Raw genomic sequence first — 19,663 nt, 5'->3', positions numbered from 1 at the left:
CAACAAGCTCTCTATCACTGGCAGCAATGCCGCTGCCATCTTGGGGCCCGGCCACGGCCAGAAAAAGCCCCAACTTGAAGTCAAGGGTCAGAAGAGTTCCCATACAATTATACGGTGCTTTAATTTTTACTGACAAGTATTAGGGATGTATTTGTCTTGCATTTGTAAAAGATAATGTGCATCCTTCTTAATCAGATGTGTATTCCACCCCAGAATTTAAAAAATAACACTTCCCACTTGACTGCATTTGTCCGTGTTGGGCCCCATCTGTTTTCACTTCTTCCTGTCAAGTCTTCAGAGGCACTGAACTAACTCTCCAGCCCAGACCCAAAGTGATGGGTTCTGCGAGAATCAGTTTCCAAACTAAACATTAACTGGAAAACAATTTGACAAGGTAATCAGGTGTTTGATTTGGATATTAATTTTTCTAAAAAGACCTTTTCTGGACAGAGTTTTCTTTGGGGTGGGGATAGAGGAAGTGTGGGGGAGATGAGAGCGTTCAGAGAGCTTGAGGAATCATTCGAGCCTGCGACGAGGCCTCAGAGGGGCCGGGGGTTTCACCATCAGCAGCCCAGCTGCATGGCAGTTGCAAAGAAAAGAAGTGGCCTTCAATTTCCCCAGTGGCTTATCCACTGTAAGTTTAAAAACCTGATTTGCTCACTATGTATTTATCTGTAATCTTATTCTATTGTGTACCCGTGGTGGTGAGGCTCAGTAGACAGAAAGAACAAAAGTAGATGCCGACCTTACCAGACATGAAGGACAAGAGAAGAGGCCACAACTGACCTGCGGTTGAGATGGCTGCCTCCACCTGCCATCTTCTGCTGCTGGCCCCGGAGCTGGCCTAAAATCACGCTTGATTAGACTTACTCTGCCTCTCTGCTTTCTGGAGCTCTGATGAGAACATCTGCTCTTCGATCGACGCTTCGGGTATTGCACCCAAAGGGTAAAAGAAAAGTGAAATTGCCGAGCAGCGTGACGTGAGTGCATCGACACACTATTGTCCCACCTCCCAACCTTCAAGGCGGTCCTCAGCCCCAGGGAGGAGGAGCATGGTCAGACCCAGGCGGAAGATAGGGCCACTTGTTCTTGCAAAGGCAGGAGAACAGAAAGTCTAATTCATTAACTCAAAGGAATCAAAGTTGTTTTGAGGTGAGGTGGCAGAGTTATATGGAGAGGAAGTGAACTTTGTATTTGCCCCTTCCCCTTGCTGAGATGGCGTGAAAAGGGACAGGGAAAGCCAAAGATTTCTGGTCTTCTCTCAGGCCCAGGGGCTGGTGGGCACAGTAGTGAGCCTGGACTGGACGAGGAAGGCCCAGTGTTCAGACACGGGACCAGGGAGGACTCAAATGCTCAGTGGTATAAAGTGGGGTAAATGTCCTCAGCATTCCTAGCAATCAGCCAGAGTTAAGAGAACTCTCCACACGCTGGGACCAGAGGCTGAATGGAGCATGGTTGACAACAATGGCTGACATCTTAGATATAAGGTTTAAGGTACTCTGAGTGTGGGCCTGCTTTGTAGCAACAGCCAGGAGTGATGAGGAGAAACCAGAGTCTAAAGCCGTCACTAGAATCCTGAGAGAGCAGAAGCTTTTTTTTTAAGATCGAAATGGAGGGTGGAGCTGAAATGATCTAGAAATGACAGACAACCTCAAGGACCAGCCCATTCCTCCCATTAAACAGCAGGCTCGCCCAGCGGGGGAGGTCTCTGGATGGATGCCATCAGTCACGTTTTCCTTAGTTTTCCAGCCTCCTGCCCCCTATTCTAAAGACCCTTATTTCTTTGGGTGGACCACTTATATACTTTGTGTGCAAGAGTGGAGGGACAGTTGACCCAGACGCTGGCCTTGAAGAAGCCTGGCTAGCCAGACCCTCTTTGAGTCGCTGGACTCTGAGTGAAGTTTGTTAAGGAGTTAAAAAAAAATAGTTGGGGAATATTCATTTACAGGTAGCACTAGTCTCTGTCATTCCCCAGGAATATGATATTACTTTTTTTTTTAGATTTAATAGTTTGATTATCAACATATTTTAGAAAGATAAAGCATGCCCCAAGAAGGCACATGGTCCCAGTGATGAGAGTTGCAACAGAGGGCTGTAATAACAACCACCACCATAACAAGAGTGCCAAAAGAAAGGCCCAGAGGTGGGAATGTCTGCATTATATTTGGGTTGTGATGGGTCATTCCAAAGGCATTCCTAGGTGATTGAAAAGTAGGGTCATTTTGATTGACACCTGGCTGCTATATAACTCTTTGCTTAGTGCACACATGCTTACCCAGAATACAATCTGTTATAATTAGATTCATGAACTTCCAGGCATAAACATAGTAGTATAACCACCTTCAGTGCAGGCATCTACAGCCGAATTAGGCCAGCTAAGATTACGACCCTCCTGTCTATTGTCTCTGGGGATGCAGGAGGGATTCTCTAACTACCAGTAGGGTGTTCTTTAGGAGGTCTCTAGGCTGGGTCCCTATTCCTTTGTTTCCCCTGTCGTTCATGCTTGACTAGCTATCTAACATTTCTCCCTCAAGTATTAGGGACTCAAATCTTTTAGATTTGGGGGCAATGACCACTCTGGCTACTTCAGGCTGAGAAGGAATGAAGCTGGAAGATTGGGTCCCTTATACTTGCTTTCTGTCGACAGGGGACAACAGTTGTTGATGCCCATCTAGGGGACCACAGTATGGTATAGGATCCGTTGACTGGAGTGGGTGATAGTTTCCTTGAAGGACTATTTATAGACGAATTGCCTGGACCCTGGAAGAAACAAAATGAACAAGGTGGTTTAGAAGTGGTGGTCCACAAATAGACAGGGGTTGGAGTTACTCACTCCTGGTTCTGAGTAGAAAGGCAGAGCCAGCAGGGCTGAGAAAACTTAAGGAGTGAGACAGTTCGGTTGGCTAACTGATAACGAGTAGGTGGAATAGGAATAACCACAGCAAAAATTTAACAGAGTTGAGGAGAAAGCCAAAAGAATTATAAAACTCATCTCGACTTGTCAGGTCTTTTTGAAGAGAACCTTCAGGTCTTCTATTGGTTTGCAGGTGTAAGTAGAGTCCTCTGTAGGGAGTTCTGGAATCTTAAAAGAGTCTCGGGTCATAGAGTCAGTGTGGTAAGAGAAAAGGAGATTATGTATTTACTGTAAAATGGATTCCACCTCAGGTTGTAATTCTTGTAAACCATGAGCTAATGCTTGGCCAAAAATGTGGGGACTGGCCGGGAATCCCTGAAGAAGTACTGCCCAAGTCCATTGCTGGTGGACTCTATGAAGGGAGTCCTATACAAAGGTAAATAGAAATTGTGAGTGTGGACCAAGAACTATGGAAAGAAATGCAAAATTGGCTTACTGGTGACTCCCAAAATAGTGCAGGTTTGAGAGGTGAAGGGTCCAAAGAAGGAAGGACAAAGCAGGTGGCCCAGGTATCCAAAAAGGAAACTATCCTACCTGCTACATCCATTGGTATCCTTGGCTTCAGTCCAGTGATGTAGACAAATAAAGATATTCTGCTATCTGGAGTGGGCATCTTCAGTCACATGCAGCTATTTGGAAGCCTATGGCTGGCTCTGACCCAGGGGTCCTTCAATTCTTGAGACAGAGGGCACCTCGACAACCCAACTGCTGACCTTTATAGCAAGCAGATTTGGGAGACTTGTCCTTGTTGGGACACTCTTTGGCCTAGTGCCCAGGTTGGTGGCAGATGATGTACTTCGATTAGTTTTTGCCCTTGGGAACTGGGTACCCATGGACCCGGGCTGTGACTGGCCTTGAAAAGCCACTAGTATTTGGGCAATCCTAGCTTCTGTCCTTTTCCTCTCATGAGCCTGGCCTCTAACACTTGGTCCAATAAGGTCTGTAGTGTGGATCTCTTATGTAGAAAAGGCAATTGAAATGGTAGACAGCGAGAATATTTAGGGAGAGAGCAGAGTGGCTGTAAGGTAATAGTGATGTAGGACAAGGTAAATTCTCAGGGTAGGGGGAATTCAGGCTTTGCCCTGAGAGAAGGGGGTTTTTGGTGAAGTATGAGAAAGAATTCAAAGGTACAAGTGAGTCTAAGAAAGACTCAGAGAGACAGAGACAATAGAGATATGGGGACATTGTAAAGTCTCTGAGAAGGACTGAGAGAAAAATAGTGAGAGCCCCAGAATGTTTGTGGAAATTAGTTTATACACTTATCTATTTTCTGGTTGCAGGAGTAGATCATAGTTTCTGATTTTTTGGAGGAATCAATGGAGACTCATAAGATATTGGTTTAATTCGAGACAAATGTAGTCAGCTGTTGATTTAAAACACAGAGGATTATTTTAATGAAGCACAAAATTCTTGTTTTCTATTCAGAAAACTTTTTCATAGTATCAGTAGTAGTCTGTAGTATTAGGAAACATTGTCTTATTCAGCAGAGAGAAAAAAACATAACTCTAATTTTGTATAGTTTACTGTTGATACTCAACTTTCTTAATGTCTAATGGCAGTTAAAATGTAAGCAAAAAGAGTAATGTCAGAAACATGGTGTAGTGAGAGATGTCCCCAGACCTCTCCCCTTGAAACAACAATAAGCTGAACATCAAAAACACAACAAAAAATACCCAACCTGCACACCAGCACATCTGAGCCAGGGATCTGTGCATAAGAGCTACCACAGGTCAGAACCGTGTGAGTTGGGTGGTGGACTGGAAGAAATAAAGAAGCTTCCTCTCACAGCTGGAGCTCCCTGCAGGAGGAGAGGGAGGAGAGAAGGTGCAGCAGTTTCCCTAGACAACCCTGCCTGAGAGAGCTGTGAGCTCCATACAGTGGCAGTGCCCAGGGATCAGGGCAGAAAGCAGAGAAATGGGGACGGCAGAGAAGCAGCAGTTGGTTATTACCAGCTAAGGTTGGAAAACATAAGGCTGAGCCACAGACCCCATCCCCCAACCCAGAGGGTCCTTCTCTCCATATCTTCCAAGACTGAACACCACGGAGCCCCAGGGGAATCTGAGGAAATTCTACTGAAACTATCACTAACACTGACAGGTACTGAGACTGAGTGTAGCGAGCACGATTGAATATTTATAAGAAAAAAAAGGCATTATTAAGACTTTTTATAAAGCAGGGATCCAAGAGGCTAGGATATCACCTCCTGGAAACCAAAAGAAAAATGCCATCTTAGCAACAGGCTAAAGAGAAACCTTTATATAATAAATCTTCTTTCTAGAGAAAGAAGAACACACTTCCATTAATGCCCAGGTGGAGAAATAGTTCATTCAACACAGTAAACAACCAAGGTGACAAGGCAGTTCAGAAAGAAAGAGAAGAAAAATCTCCAGAAAATAAGCTTAAAGACATGGAAATATGCGACTTAAATGACAGAGAATTCAGGATGGTGCTTTTGAAAAAACTCAACGAGAGCAAAATAATTCATATCAACAATTCTAGGAATCAAAAAAAAAAACCAGCTAGATCAGCAGAATGAGTTCTTTAGCAAGGAGATTGAAACTCTCAAAAAGAACCAAATAGAACTTCTGGAGATAAACAACACAATGAAGGACATGAAAAATGACATAGAGTTGACCAAATGGAGGAAAGGATCAGTGATATCGAAGAAGGAAATCTAGAAATAATCAGAAGGAAGAAGTGAGAAACCAAAGAATGAAAAATAATTAAAGGGAAATACAAGAACTAGCTGATACCATCAGGAAAGGAAACAGGAATAATGGGCATTCTCGAAGGAAAGGAAAAGGAGCAGGGATTAGAAAGCATTTTCAGACAAATAATTGTTAAAAATTTTTCAAATCTAAGGAATGAGCTGGAATTCGGAATGCAAGAAGTCAACAGAACACCCAATTATCTCAATCCAAAAAGGCCTTCTCCAAGACACATTCTATTAAAATCATCAAAAGTCAATGGCAAAGAAAGAATTCTCAGGGCAGCCAGGGAAAAGAAGACAATAACCTACAAAGGAAAACCCATTAGATTATCATTGGACTTTTCAGCATAAACCTTACAAGCCATAAAGGAGTGGAATCAAATATTCAAACTATTAAATAAAAGGAACTACCAGCCAAGAATAATATATTTAGCAAAGCTCTCTTTTAGATATGAAGGAGAAATAAAGATCTTTCCAGACATACAAAAATTGAGGGAATTCTCCACTACAAGGCCTGAATTACAGGAAATACTGAAAGGGGTCGACTCACCTAAAACAAACTGACAAAAAAATACATAACTAGGAGTAAGGTGAATAGCAGGCAGATAGAAGCAGAGGAGTACAACCTTTATTAAGAACAAGGCATTATAAGCTTAAACAATAAGAAGAAATTTGCTATTACAAGATAGTAATGAACGTTCAGCACACGTAGGGACAAGTTGAGACAACAATAAGAGAAAAGGGGAGGATTCAAAGATCCAGATTTACAAAGGGGAATGGAGATAAGGCATGCGCAGAAGAAAATGACTACTACATATTTGTGATGGTAACCAAGTGCCAAGGATTCCAAACTGAATCAAACAAGAATGACCAGAGGGTAACCCACAAAACCCAATCCTCCCCCACAAAGAAAGACACACAAGGACAAGGAAGCAATGAAAACACCGAGCTACCAGAAAGCGAAAGTTAAAGTGGCTATAAGAAGACCTCATATTTCAATAATCATCCTAAATGTAAATGGAATGAGATCACCAATAAAAAGGCACAGACTTGCAGCTTGGATCAGAAGACAAACCCAACCATATGCAGCCTCCAGGACACACATCTCAGTTCCAAAGACAGATATAGGCTCAGAGAGAAAGGGTGGACGATGACATTTCAAGCAAATGGCATTCAGAGAAAAGTGGGAGTAGAGGTACTAATATTGGACAAAATAGACTTCAAATAAAAAAGGTAAAGAAAGATCCTGAGGGATATTTCATAATGATAAAGGGAATCATGCACCAAGGAGACATAACAATTATTAATAGCTATGCTCCCAATCAAGGAGCCCCGAAATATATAAAGCAATTACTAACAGAACTAAATAGAGAAATAGACCAAAACACTATCATAGTAGGGTACCTAAATACTCCACTGTTGGATATGGACAGATCATCCAAACAGAAATTCAGTAAGGAAATAACATCCTTAAATGACACATTAGACCAACTGGACATAATTGACATTTACAGAGCCTTTCATCTCAAAAAAGCTGCATATACATTCTTCTCTAGTGCACATGGAACATTTTCAAAGATTGACCACACATCGGGGCACAGAGATAGCCTCAACAAATATAAGAGGGTTGAAATCATACCAACTATATTCTCTGATCACAATGCTTTGAAACTAGAGATCAACTGTAAAAAGAAGGCAGAAAGAACCGCAATAACATGGAAATTAAACAACATGCTACTAAAGAATAACTGGGTCAGAGAAGAAATAAAAAGAGAGATCAAGAGATACATAGAAATGAATGATAATGATAGTACAACATATCAAAACTTTTGGGACACAGCAAAAGTGGTCATAAGAGGAAAGTTCGTATCATTATAGGCCTATCTCAAAAAACAAGAACAAGCCCAAATAAACAAACTAATACTTCATCTTAAAAAACTAGAAAAAGGAAGAACAAATGAAGCCTAAAGTCAGCAAAAGGAAAGAAATCATCAAAATTAGAACTGAATTAAATGAAATTGAAAACAAAACAAAATAGGAAAACATGCAAGAAAGAGCTGGTTCTTTGAGAAGGTTAATAACATTGACAATCCCCTGGCTAGACTCACTAAAGAAAAAAGAGAAAGGACATAAATAAACAAAATCAGGAATGAAAGAAGAGAAATTATGACAGACACTGCAGAAATACAAAGGATCATACAAGAATACTATGAAAAAGTACATAACACCAAATTTAATAACCTGGAAGAAATGAACAAGTACTTACAAAGATACAACCTTCCTAGAATGAATCAGGAAGAACTGGAAAATCTAAATAGAGCAATCAGCAGTATGGAAATTGAAACAATCATCAAAAACTACCAAAAAGTAAAAGTCCAGGACCAGATGGCTTCACTAGTGAATTCTACTAAACATTCAAAGAAGATTTAATATGTATTCTCCTCAAACTCTTCTAAAAAATCGAAGAAGAGGCAATATTTCCTAACTCACTTTATGTGGCCAATATTACCCTGATATCAAAACCTGGTAAAGATAACACAAAAAAAGAAAACTACCGACCGACATCTCTCATGAACACAGATGCAAAAATCCTAAATAAGATACTAGTGAACCGAATACAGCAACATATTAAAAAGATATATACACCATGATCAGGTGGGCTTCATCCAAGAGGCACGGGGATGATTCGACATATGCAAATCGATTAATTTGATACACCACATAAACAAATTTTTAAAAAAGAATCATATGATCATATCAATAGATGCAGAAAAAGCCTTTGAGAAGATACAGGATCCATTTGTGATCAAAACTCTTAACCGAATCAGTATAGAAGGAAAGTACCTTAACATAGTAAAGGCCATGTATGACAAATCCTCAGCCAACACTATACCTAACGGTGAAAAACTAAAAGCCTTTAGTTTACTGGCCTTGAGCCTCTTCCCTTTTTTTCTTTTAGAGGAATACACAACTAGAATGGCTACTGACCACATTTTTTGCTTGGGTAAAGTGGAATCTAGTATTTTCTAAGGTTGCTTGCTATTCATTCCTGTAGTTCTTGATCTAAGAGGGCACCTAAGCAACTATTTGTGCTACGTCTTACATATTATAGATGAAGAAGCAGGGAAAAAATGTCAGCAAAGAAGCAACTGCCCGTGACAGTTTTACTGAGGCTGAGGAGAGGTGAGTGTAGGGTGCGGCTTGTGTTTTAAAAGTGCCCTTTTTCTCTAGGTTCCTCGGTCTGAGGCAGCAATGGCGGTGTTACATTTCTGCCTATCTGTAAGACCTAAAAAGTTCCCGAAAGTTAGAAAAATATCATATGCCCTTTAATTGCAAGTGATAAGTAAAAGTAAGGAATCTTACGTTGGCAAACTTAGGCGGTGATACGGAGAAAATAAAACGAGTGCACGATAGAGTGAAAAAACTTAGAGTCAAAAGAGTGTCTTCAGAGAAAGCTTGGATCTAGAGTAGGAGATTTTCCTGTGCCAAAAGATGCCATGGTGATGGCTGCCTGTCTGAAGACAGAGGAGATGCGGGGAGGGAGAGAAGAAATGACTCTCCAGCTTGGGAGACTATGCAGTGCGGCTTTCTGGCACGAGATAGCCGTCCACTTCCAGCTTGGGAAGGGCACTTTTGGGGTCCTCGGCTTGGAGGGCCATCCACTTCTCGGGCTTGGGAGAAGAGACCTAAAGGTCCTACTGCACAGTGTGGATCTTAGCGTGAGAGAGTCCTTTCTAGCTAGGGAAATGCCGAAAGGAGCTTAGGACCACTGGGGAAGGAATTAGGGAGGGGAGGCAGTTGTGAGAAAAGGGATGCCCACATCTCCTTAAGAGGAGAGATTGGGAGGAGAGATGAAGAAGCCTCCAGCCCAGAGAGGACAGGCCTGGGGCTGCACCAGGAAAAACTGTCCTGTTTGGAGAGATGGGATTGGAGTTCTGGTTAACACACAACACCTCTAGATCCTAACTTAGGCAGGAAGTTTTGGCGTGAAAAGTTCTCTCTAAAATCGATATTGTTATTGACTTACTATTTTCACCAAAGGAAACTTCAGTTTCAGGGCCCTCCACTGGGCTTTTTTTAAAAGAGCTATTGTTATTGCAGAGATTATTTTATAGGTGAAAGAACCAGCTCATCCAACTGCTATGAGTGTCCTGATTCTACCTTCAGGAACTGGGGAAATGACTGTCCGGTGGCTCTGTGAGTAGAGTGCACCCGTTGCGAGGCAGGCATTACGGGGCCTCCATACATTCAACTCTACCAGGGACCATGATGGTGCTATGGATCCCTACAGAGGCATCAACTCAGATGCTGTATTTAAAAACCTTTGAAAGATCTGTGTATTTTCCTTTCTCTGACATATGGTTACTTAAATTCCTGGCCACTGATCCCATGGTTGAAGAACTGGAGAAATATCTACATGTACGTGTGCAGAGTCCTTTCCTATCATCTATGTGCCCTCATGTCCATCAGCTGGTTCTTGGTCAAAGAATTGGCTCAGGTCTGGAAACTAGGCAAGAGATCTTGACTTTTTAATGGGGTAGCTGAATTCAGACATCTGCTCATATCTTTATAATCATTTTTGATGATATACATGAAGTAATATCCTTGCTGGCCACCCATTTGTCTTGCCTGTGAGAACACCTGTCTGATCAATTATTTCCATAGACTTCTATGGGCCAGGCCCCATGCTGTCATTCTGAGCTTGCTGCCCATTAGAGAAACTACTTCTGACAGTTAATGCTGCCACTTGCTTCTGTTATTCTGGAACCCTATCATCCCATTTGCTACTAGGACCCAGTTCTGTAAAACATTCCAAATTATTCCAAATCACAGGGGACAGTTCCTGCTGAAAATCTCCAGCTGCTGGTGGCCCCACAGCAGTGTGTTCCTTGTCACCTTGTTCAGTTAGTGTCTCAGGCTTCCTGAGGACACAGGCACTTGAGGAATGGGTCTTCTAGTTGGAGAGAGTAGAGCTATGCCAACTTTCCTAGGAAGAACTTTGGATCCCCTTTTCCACAGTCTGATCTGTAAGGTCTGGTACCTCTACCTCCACTTCATCTGCTGTGCACCGTGCTTCATAGCAAGCCTCTAACAGCCACCCAGGAGCATGTTAGAATCATCCCCTTGGCCCTTGCCAGGCTAACCTCTGTGCCACAGAACAGTTCTCCTGCACTGATAATTCTCCTTAACCCATTTCATATCCCTTCATTCATCACCCAGGATCTACTCTCAGACACAACCTCCTGGTACCTACTGGTACACGTCAGTCAGCCTGGAGCTCCATTGCATAGAAACCCTCTCTTCACCTAGGAGCCCTAGGCAGGACTTGTTCATTGGGTCACACTGACAGGACTTTGCAGTCTTCATTCAAGCAAAATGGGCAGAGGTGTGGTGGCAGGGGAGGAGGGGGAGTCTGTCTTCCAATGAGGGGCAGGGGATACTTCTGCAGGCCCAGTAGGTACAGGGAGACCTGGAGTTTAGATTTGCAAGTGTATCTCACTAGAAAGCCATGTTCTGAGTTTCAGGGCTTCACTCTTTATTGGGGCTCTGATCTGAAGATCTGCATTCTTAGAATTAGGGCCTGTGACAGGCCTTCCTTAATGTCTGCCTTCCAGCTACAGGTATTACGGTCTCTTTGCTTTATGTGGTGACTAATAGATTTAAGCCTATCATTTACTCTTTTTGACACATTAGTGGCACTTGGCAATAGCCCCCAAGATCCACAGTCCTTGTAGTTACAATTTCTCCTTGTACATACCAGACAATTGCACCATCCAGTACATCTCTTCTCCTATATCACATCCAGTTTCCTACAGGTGAAATTTTTAGCAATGGTGTTACCAAACACGAGGGATTAGTTTTGGTGTCAAAGCCAAAAGAAACACGTACAGGAGTTGGCAGCAAAGAAAGTAGAGATTTATTTAAGGAGATGTGCCAAGCCTGGAGATACAGGTGAGTTTGCCCTCAAAGATCTGACTCCCCAGTGGCCTCTAGAGGGATAAGCTACATAGGGAAAATTCATTAGTGACTGAGGGAGTTGGGGTCGTGGGCTCCACTGATTGGTCAGGGCTAGGGTAGGAGGCAGTCGATCATTGCATCAGATCCTGATGTCAGTCATGGCATCATTCTGGCTGGTTTTAAGGGGATGCTGGTAGGGTTGTTCTGCCTTCATGGGTATGCAGCTGTAAGGTGTTTTCTTCAGTTTGACCAAATCTCCATTTCTGTTAATGTCGGTGTAGCATGTTGTATCAGCTACTGTAGAGATTTCTTGTCTTGCCAGCAAGTGATTTAAAACAATCCTATTGTCCATGACCCACATGCTGAAGACTTCAAGGTGGTCTGTTGGACTATTAGAGCTGGAGCAGTAGAATGGGCCAAACGGCTGACTTATATAGGTTAAATACCATAACATCAGGTATTTAATAAGAGATATGTCTATGAAAACAGAAGAAAACAAAGGTTAATAATTAGAGCAAATTGTAAACCAGGCTCTGAGTTTGTAAGGCTGTCAGTCAAGATTTCTAGATATATGGCTAGAAGTATCTTTTGTAGTTTGAAATGTCCCTTATGATGTCATTGGGCGTCACGGTAAACCTTCTGCGTGGATTACACAGCATCAGTCACTGAGGTTTTTAAAATGAGCTATTGTGGCAATTTTCTCAGTTTTATATTGAGTTGCACACCTGTAGCTAGCATGGGTTTGAAAAAAGGCAATTTCAGTTCTCAATGAGTCCTAGTCAAAGGACAGGAGAAAACTTGGAACCATGTTTGCAGAGTCATAGGCAGATATTAGAGGAAACTAGAAGTCAGGATCCAGTCCAAATAATAAGTAGAAATAAGACAAAACCCAAAAGAAAATGAATAGCACTAGAATCTAATATTCACAAAGGTATATTATAATTTCTATTGAAACATAATTTTTTTTCTCTTTAATCACCCCAATTTTTACCAAAGATAGCCAAATTAAGACTAACTTCTTTCAAAATAAGTCATTTCAATAAACTTGGCCTGATTATTTGCATAAGACCAGCAAGAATATTAATTAACCATTTAGGTACTTTAAATTCTGCTTTGCTGGAATCTTTTATAAGGAATCTAAGCAATTTATACATTTTCTCTATAGAGGTCTATTCTGATATAGTAACATAAGTGCCTGGACATAGGAGATCTCATCCTATTTTTCTTCATTTACGAAACAGTTCTAGCTGTAAGATGGTAGTGTCATTTAGAGACCCATGCTCTGGACAGTGTTCTCCTAAATCTCCAGCTCTGGTAGATACAGCCTGGATGGCTACACTGGGCTAGAGAGGTGGAAATGCCCATATCATTAAGGCTCGTTACAATTAATTAATCACTTCTAGCTTGACTAATGTTAAGTAAGTCCTAGATTAGATAGTTTTTATAAAGAGAATAAACAGTTATAAGATCTAGCAATTTGGTAAACCTTGTATTCTCCTAAAGTTTGTCTGGCAACAAGTCAGACCCAATGCACAAGATAACAGGAAGGGAGCACTGGCCCACACTTTCTGCTACACCTTGGACCCTGAGTATTAGCCCCTTAAAGGGGGTGAATGTGAGGTCCACTCAGTCTGGTCGAGATAAGGTGAACAGCTACTTTGGGTTAGGCCAGGTCAACCTTCTGTTGTCTGCTCCTTCAAGGTCTGAGTGACCTCCCCACCTTTCCACGAGACGAGTCACAGACTCGACAAATCAAAGCAAGCACAAAACTGTCTCCCTCTTTTGAGATCAGACAAACAAACTTGTTAAGATTCTCAAGAATAATTTCCCTCTTTTGTTCCTCCAGGGTTTCCCCACGTTCAGGAGAGGGTCGTTTTCCTGGAGTCATCTTCCATGAACGCTTAGGAGATGTCTTCAGTTTACAAAATCAGAACAAATTCCAGATCCAGATCTTTTCAATTCCTTGTTTCTTATGCTGCAAACAAAAATGCCTTAGGTTGGAAGCACCTGGTCACGGACTGCCATCCAGCCCCTACAGGGGACCTTCCCGGGTACCAACAGCACCCACTACACCATGAAACTGTTCTCATTTGTTTCCTGAATAGCAAACACCTCCTTGAAATTATTCTCAAATTCTGCCTCCAGTCTAAGTCCTATTTGGCCAAAGTCAGCATACTAAAAAACAAAGAAAAAATAAAAAGAATGACAAAAATAATGACACTCATTATTAGCATTTAGACACATTACAATTGAGAATGACTGCCTTAAACATCTAAATAAATTAACCAGATTAAGATTAAAAACTCATGTGGCTAAGAATAACTTCTGCTTTTTAAGTACAAAATTATTTTTTAAAAACCAGACAGAAAATCATTACCATTCTTAGGGATTCTTACTCGTTGTGTTTGGGTTATTCATTTTAGTGAGAATTAAAAAAGTAATCTATGCTCTTTGTAGCAATTCAAATAGTACAGGATATCTAAGTATAATCCACAATCTTCCTTTCCTGTTGTCACTTCTATTCCTCTTTGGTGACCCCTGTTAACTATATGATCCAGTCGCATGTAAAGAACCTGGAGTTAGGGATCCCTAAATTTGATTGGGTATATCTGGGGAGTATAGTCAAAAAGGGGCACAATATGACTTTTAGATGCAATTCTCTCCTCTCAGGATTTGGAGCAGGGAGAACTCAACTGTTTTCAATGAGATCCTGTCACCTTTGTGGGGAGGAATGAGCTCTCAGGGGCCCAAAGTTCTGGTTGCAAGGACACGGTCTGACTCACTGTCACTCTCTGTGTATGAAAAAGGGTCTCTATAATAAAGCTGTCAAACTTCAGTGTCTGAAAGTCACTTCACAGGGTGATCAGATCACAGCATGATCCTTATTGGGTGGGTCATGGTGAGTGGTCACACCCCAGGCACATAACTTCCTTAGTAAAAGGTTTATTTTTGGCTTACATAAGCCCTGTTCATTGTTTCTGTGCATCTAGGTTACCACATCTTTAAATGCCTCTTTTTCAGACCCCTCAGAGGCATAACCACCCTCAAGAGAGCACTGGACCTTGTTAACTAGCCTGTAATCCAATCACAGAGATTACCCACCTCACTCTCTCCCACCTTCATGTAATCTTCCTTAGTTCCCTTGGTGCCAAATGTATGAAAGGAACTAGAGAACAGTTTTTCTTGAGAGCGCTTGACATCTTGCTTCCTGGCATGCATCAGTTTGTCTCAAGAAACCTCTTACAAAAACTTTCTATGAGTGTGAATGCTCTTATATCAGCATATCCATGGTGATCTTAAATTTCGAATGCAAAAAATCATGCATGTCCTGAACGCTTACTTACATAGGCTTGTAAGAGGATGAGGGAAACGAAAATTTCCCAGCACCAGGAACTGAGAGTGACACAATGAAAAAAAAGAAAAGAAAAGAAAAAAGAAAAGGAAATGGAAGCAGGAAGAGACACTTACCTTCTTTGATGCCCTGTGGTTCTGAAAGATGAGGCGCATGTCCCGCACGAACCCCTCCACCTGGGGGTAACTCTGCTTATTTAGCTTTCTCTTGATTTTGTCCAAATACATACGTTCCTTTAGTTTTTGAGAAGCCTCTTCAATCTGATGGAAAAAAATTACTCAGAAAATTACTAGCATAGTTCAATGTCTGCCTTCTGTGGATTTTTGTAAAATCTAGCAGAAGTACAAGGTAAAGATGACAGGAGCTCTGACTCTCACTCCCATGGGTTTCAGATCACAAATCCCACAAGTGCCATGTCAAGGTCAGGGAACATCCTGGTGGCCTGTAATCATGGTGTGTTATTGTTACTTACATAATAATAATATGGAACTTTCTTAAAAAACAAGCTCTCTGAATGGCAATAGACTTTCACAAGGAGGAATTCACATTTCTGCAAAAAACAAACAAACAAACAAACGGAGGCTGTGAATGAAAAGCAGCTTGGAGAGAATGAGCCATGTGCAGGCTCAGGCAGACACATGACCATACCAGACTTCAGGAATTTTCCCCAAACAAGTATGGCTCTAGGAAACAGTTCTGTAATGGCTAAGTTATTTTTTCTGCAAACAAGTTCTGGTGAGATTTCAGCGTGGTTGAGACATGGCTCGGAAAAGCAGTCACCCTGCCCCTCTCACCCTGTGACTGACTTCTCACGTGTGCATGGAAAGGACAAGGCTTGGGGTTTGAATTGGACTCACCAACTGCTCCTCAGGCCCCATCTGCCTCGTCAGGACCTCAGATTCCCTGTGACACTTCTGACTTGCTGAATACGCCTTTATCCTGCAGAAGATGCAACTCCACAGGTCCCTGAGAGGTTGGACATAAGTAAGCAATGGTCAGGCCCCTGGAAACAGCCACCGTTCCTACAGTTGCCACCGTTTTCCTTTCAGGAACTGCTGACGGACAAGCCAGGGGATGAAGGGGACACTTCTCAGAGTCGCCAAGCCCCTCATGTGGGGTCTGAGATGACGACACCCCTCCTAGTGAGGGCAGCAGGAGGGGTTCAGGGGGTGGGAGAGCAGTGTCAGAGTGAGTGGTGGGCTTTCCTTTCCCCATCTCAGCTGCTGGGAGCACAAGGGACCCTGCCCATCAGGCCTGAGTGTTGGAAACGGCCTTAATGCCTGGGCGCCTTGGGCTTCCGTCAACCAGTTCAGAAGGAGCTGAAATGAGGGAACCAGGCCAGGTTTCCTGCCTTTTCTGAGTTAGCACATGACACAAACCACTGGCATTTCCACTCCCACGAATAAGAGTCTGAGCTGGAAAATGTCTAGGGAAGGACAGGAGCAGTGTGCAGGCAAAGGAGCCAGCCACCGGCCCCAGCCGCCCGGAGGACAAAGAACACCACACACCTGCCGCTAGCATCTTTAAACAGCTCTCCAGATCACACTGCTGGGCCCTTACCACTGACCCTGCTCTTCTCACATCAGGACACAAGTGGGAACTCTGCTGGGGGAGCATGCCTGGCAGGGGGGAGGGTCCCTAATCAGGAGGGAGGGGCTGCATGTCACAAACCTCTCAGATTTCACAGGTGGCAGGTGACAGTTCTTGTGAAAGGATCTTGAACAGGTGTCACAGCAGAACAGCTTTCGTCCATTGTGGCACACCGCACACACATCGGAGTTCCTTGGCTGGAAAGTAAAACGATATAGCACCTGCAAGACCCTGAAGGCCAGCACTATGGGAATCAAGAACTCACAGCCTTTTGAGAACCTGTATGGACACTTATGTGCTTCTCCCTGAACTATGAATCGTCAGTGTGAAGTAGAGATTTCAGAAGAAGAAATAGTGAGCTGCAATGAAGCTCAGGAGGAGGCAGCTGTGTGTCAGACCAGAAAAGTTTTCCCTATAAACGCAGAGATGCTAACACAGAGAGACTAGCGACAGAACAAGAAGATGACTTCATAGGAATCTGAATAATTTTATTAATTTGCAGATAAAACAAAGTCCTGAGGTAGTATTAAGTGCATTGGCCCCACTCCACAATGACTAAAATGACTCATGGAGGGGTGGTATGTTGAGAATTAAATAAGAATAAATAAGCTTCTTAGTGTGGAAACTAATAAAAGATAAAAAAACACTAACAATTATTTTGAGTTTCTGGGCTTTTGGGTAAAAACACTTGTATTAAGTGAGTTGGGATTCTGGTCATTTCTCTGGCCATGTATGAGGAAGTATAAGCCCCAAGGAACATCTTGCCAGGAACTCCCACTCAGTGTCTTGGGAATCCTGAATTACAACCCCAGTGGGGACCTAGGAGGTTCTAGCATGGAGGCCTGGGGCCGTTTTTCTTTTCCTCGCTGCAGAGACTCACAGATTGCCATCATCATTCTCCAAAAAGTGATGACTCCTCTCCTCAGAAGAACAAGGAAATAACAGATATAACCAATGTTTAAGAATCTTGCATATATAATCTTTTTAAAAGATTTATCTTTCTGGTTCTTTGCCCAGCTGCACATTAGAGTCATCCAAAGAGAGCATATCAAAGACTACTGTCCTGGCCCCAAAACCAGAGATTCTGAATTAATTGGTCTGGTTGGGGCACAGGCACTGATATTTTTCTTTAAGTAATAGAATGAGTAATTTCGTGTATCAGATGCATCTGGGGACTTTTAAACAATTCCAATGCCCAACTCACAACACAGATTGATTAAATCAGAATTTCCTCTGAGCAGAGTCTGCTTATTAAGGATTAAGGCTGGGAGATATTATAAGTCGATGTTGAACTGGCCTGTAATATACATCCCAGGGAAAGATATTAACAGAAGTGAGGGTATTCTTGCTGAAACAATTTTCTTTTCCTTCTTTCGGACTCTTGGCTGTGAGCTGTACAACCTGGCCCTCTGTGTCGACATCCACCATCCCAAACAAGCCACAGAAACACTGGACTCTAGGCTGTTTAGATCACCGAAGACTCCCTCAGCTGGCCAAGGGTCAAAATTAGTGTGGATAAGATCTTCATCTTGCCAGGGGATTGCTTTGGGGGTAAAGTGTGTGTAAAACGATTTGACTACCCCTCCTCTGTTAGATGTCATGTGGCAATGTCACTGCATGAAATACTATGGAATTCAGCCCCTTGGAGTCATGCAAAGATGACTCTGCTTAAAATGCCCATCTTTTGCAAAGAAAGGAATCAAAGTATGATTTAGTTTAGAGAGCAGAGGCTTCTACAATTTTGGCAGATCTTAAAGCAGGAAGCCGTATGGTATCAATTACAATAAAAAAGCCCATGATTTGCTAATTTGCTAATGGTGATGATTTCAGTTCTAACCAGCTCAGACCCTGATGGCTCTCTCGAGATTGAGTGCGGGGCCTCTGTACAGGACCCACTTGCCCTGACTACATTTCTCTGCAGCACTCATGACAGGGTCCACAGCTGGAACTCGCCAGCTTGGCCTGGCCTATTCCTTCCAGCTAAAGCATAAAACCACCTTAGCTCTGCTTGCACCTCAGAGAGGATGTTCAGGATTTTCCTTTCCTTCCCTACTGCCTCCTTTGATATGCTGCTCTCCTCTCAGATGTGCCCCTCGCCCCTAATCTGCAGGCCAGCCCTGCCCATTACCACCTCGAGCCCCATCTCTAGACACCCCAGTGGTGGAAAGTCTCTAATGTGGAAATGAGAAGTTTCCACTGAACAAATGGAAAGGGTGCTTTCAGGCTGAGACACCCAACCCCAGAACCATCTACCTGGCACGGATGACATCTGCTGTTCTCTGCTCATCACACACAGCAACATGCTCCAACTGAGTGTGAGCACGCTTCAGGGAAAAACGGCAATGACACAGATAATGTACCGAAGGAAAAGGCCTAGGTAATTCTGGGGCTACAGATGGGAGCTGGTACTTACACATAGGTCAATGGAAGTGTTGTCATGAGAGTTTGGTAGTCTCTGCTGAAAGGAGAGAAAGATTGAGTGACAATATTGAATGTGATGTTTGCATCTATCACTTATTTAAACAGCCGCCTCTTGAGAAATTCAATTCACAGTCTATCCTTTATTTCATGGACCTATATATCTACGAGGAGAGTTAAAAGTGCCAAAGTACCACTTTTTGGCCCAATGTAGTCCCATTCCCTGGCTCTCAAACCCAAGGTGGGCTGGGAGTCTAGCCCTGATTTCCACACATGGCATTGGAGAAACCCCTCTGGTTCTCCAATTTCAAGGGGGCTCTCGGTCACTCTTCTCTATATTAGGAAGCGTCATCCCACTGGACGAGCTGCAATGAGAGTATCAAACTGAGGGCTCATCACCAACAGCCCCTGGCAAGCCCAGAATCCAGGAATCCATGCAAGTGTCCCATAGAAGTACCCTATTGCCTTTGGTAGCTCTCCCTGAGCACAGTCCCAAGATATAATGTGCCCAAGATCCCCAGTGCAGCAGCTCTTCTTCCAGAAGTTGACCCTCCTAACTCCACCACACAAATCCCAAGATGTCAGCTAGCTGAGATTTCGGAAGTCACTGAAGTATATAAGAATGTCATTCCTTCTCTATCTTCACCTCAAGTTCTCATCCATACCCGATCTTGGAAAAACAGTCACCTTGTCCTGAATCTAGATTGCACATTACGGAATT

General features: G+C 42.8%; 1 long non-coding RNA gene across 1 annotated transcript; it reads right to left on the bottom strand.

The window, feature by feature from the left end:
- Positions 1–11,525: 11,525 nt before the first annotated feature.
- LOC120584388 (uncharacterized) lies at positions 11,526–19,125 on the bottom strand. The gene is made up of 6 exons (XR_005648017.1): positions 18,938–19,125; positions 16,606–16,721; positions 15,792–15,900; positions 15,407–15,484; positions 15,051–15,194; positions 11,526–13,757 (listed from the first exon to the last, which is right to left on the bottom strand). It is a non-coding gene; the product is annotated as an uncharacterized LOC120584388 (long non-coding RNA).
- Positions 19,126–19,663: the final 538 nt, after the last annotated feature.

This window comes from Pteropus medius, unplaced genomic scaffold, assembly GCF_902729225.1.
Source record: "Pteropus medius unplaced genomic scaffold, Ma_sr-lr_union100, whole genome shotgun sequence".
NCBI lineage: Eukaryota > Metazoa > Chordata > Mammalia > Chiroptera > Pteropodidae > Pteropus > Pteropus medius.
This window is presented reverse-complemented; position numbering and strand designations above follow the sequence as displayed.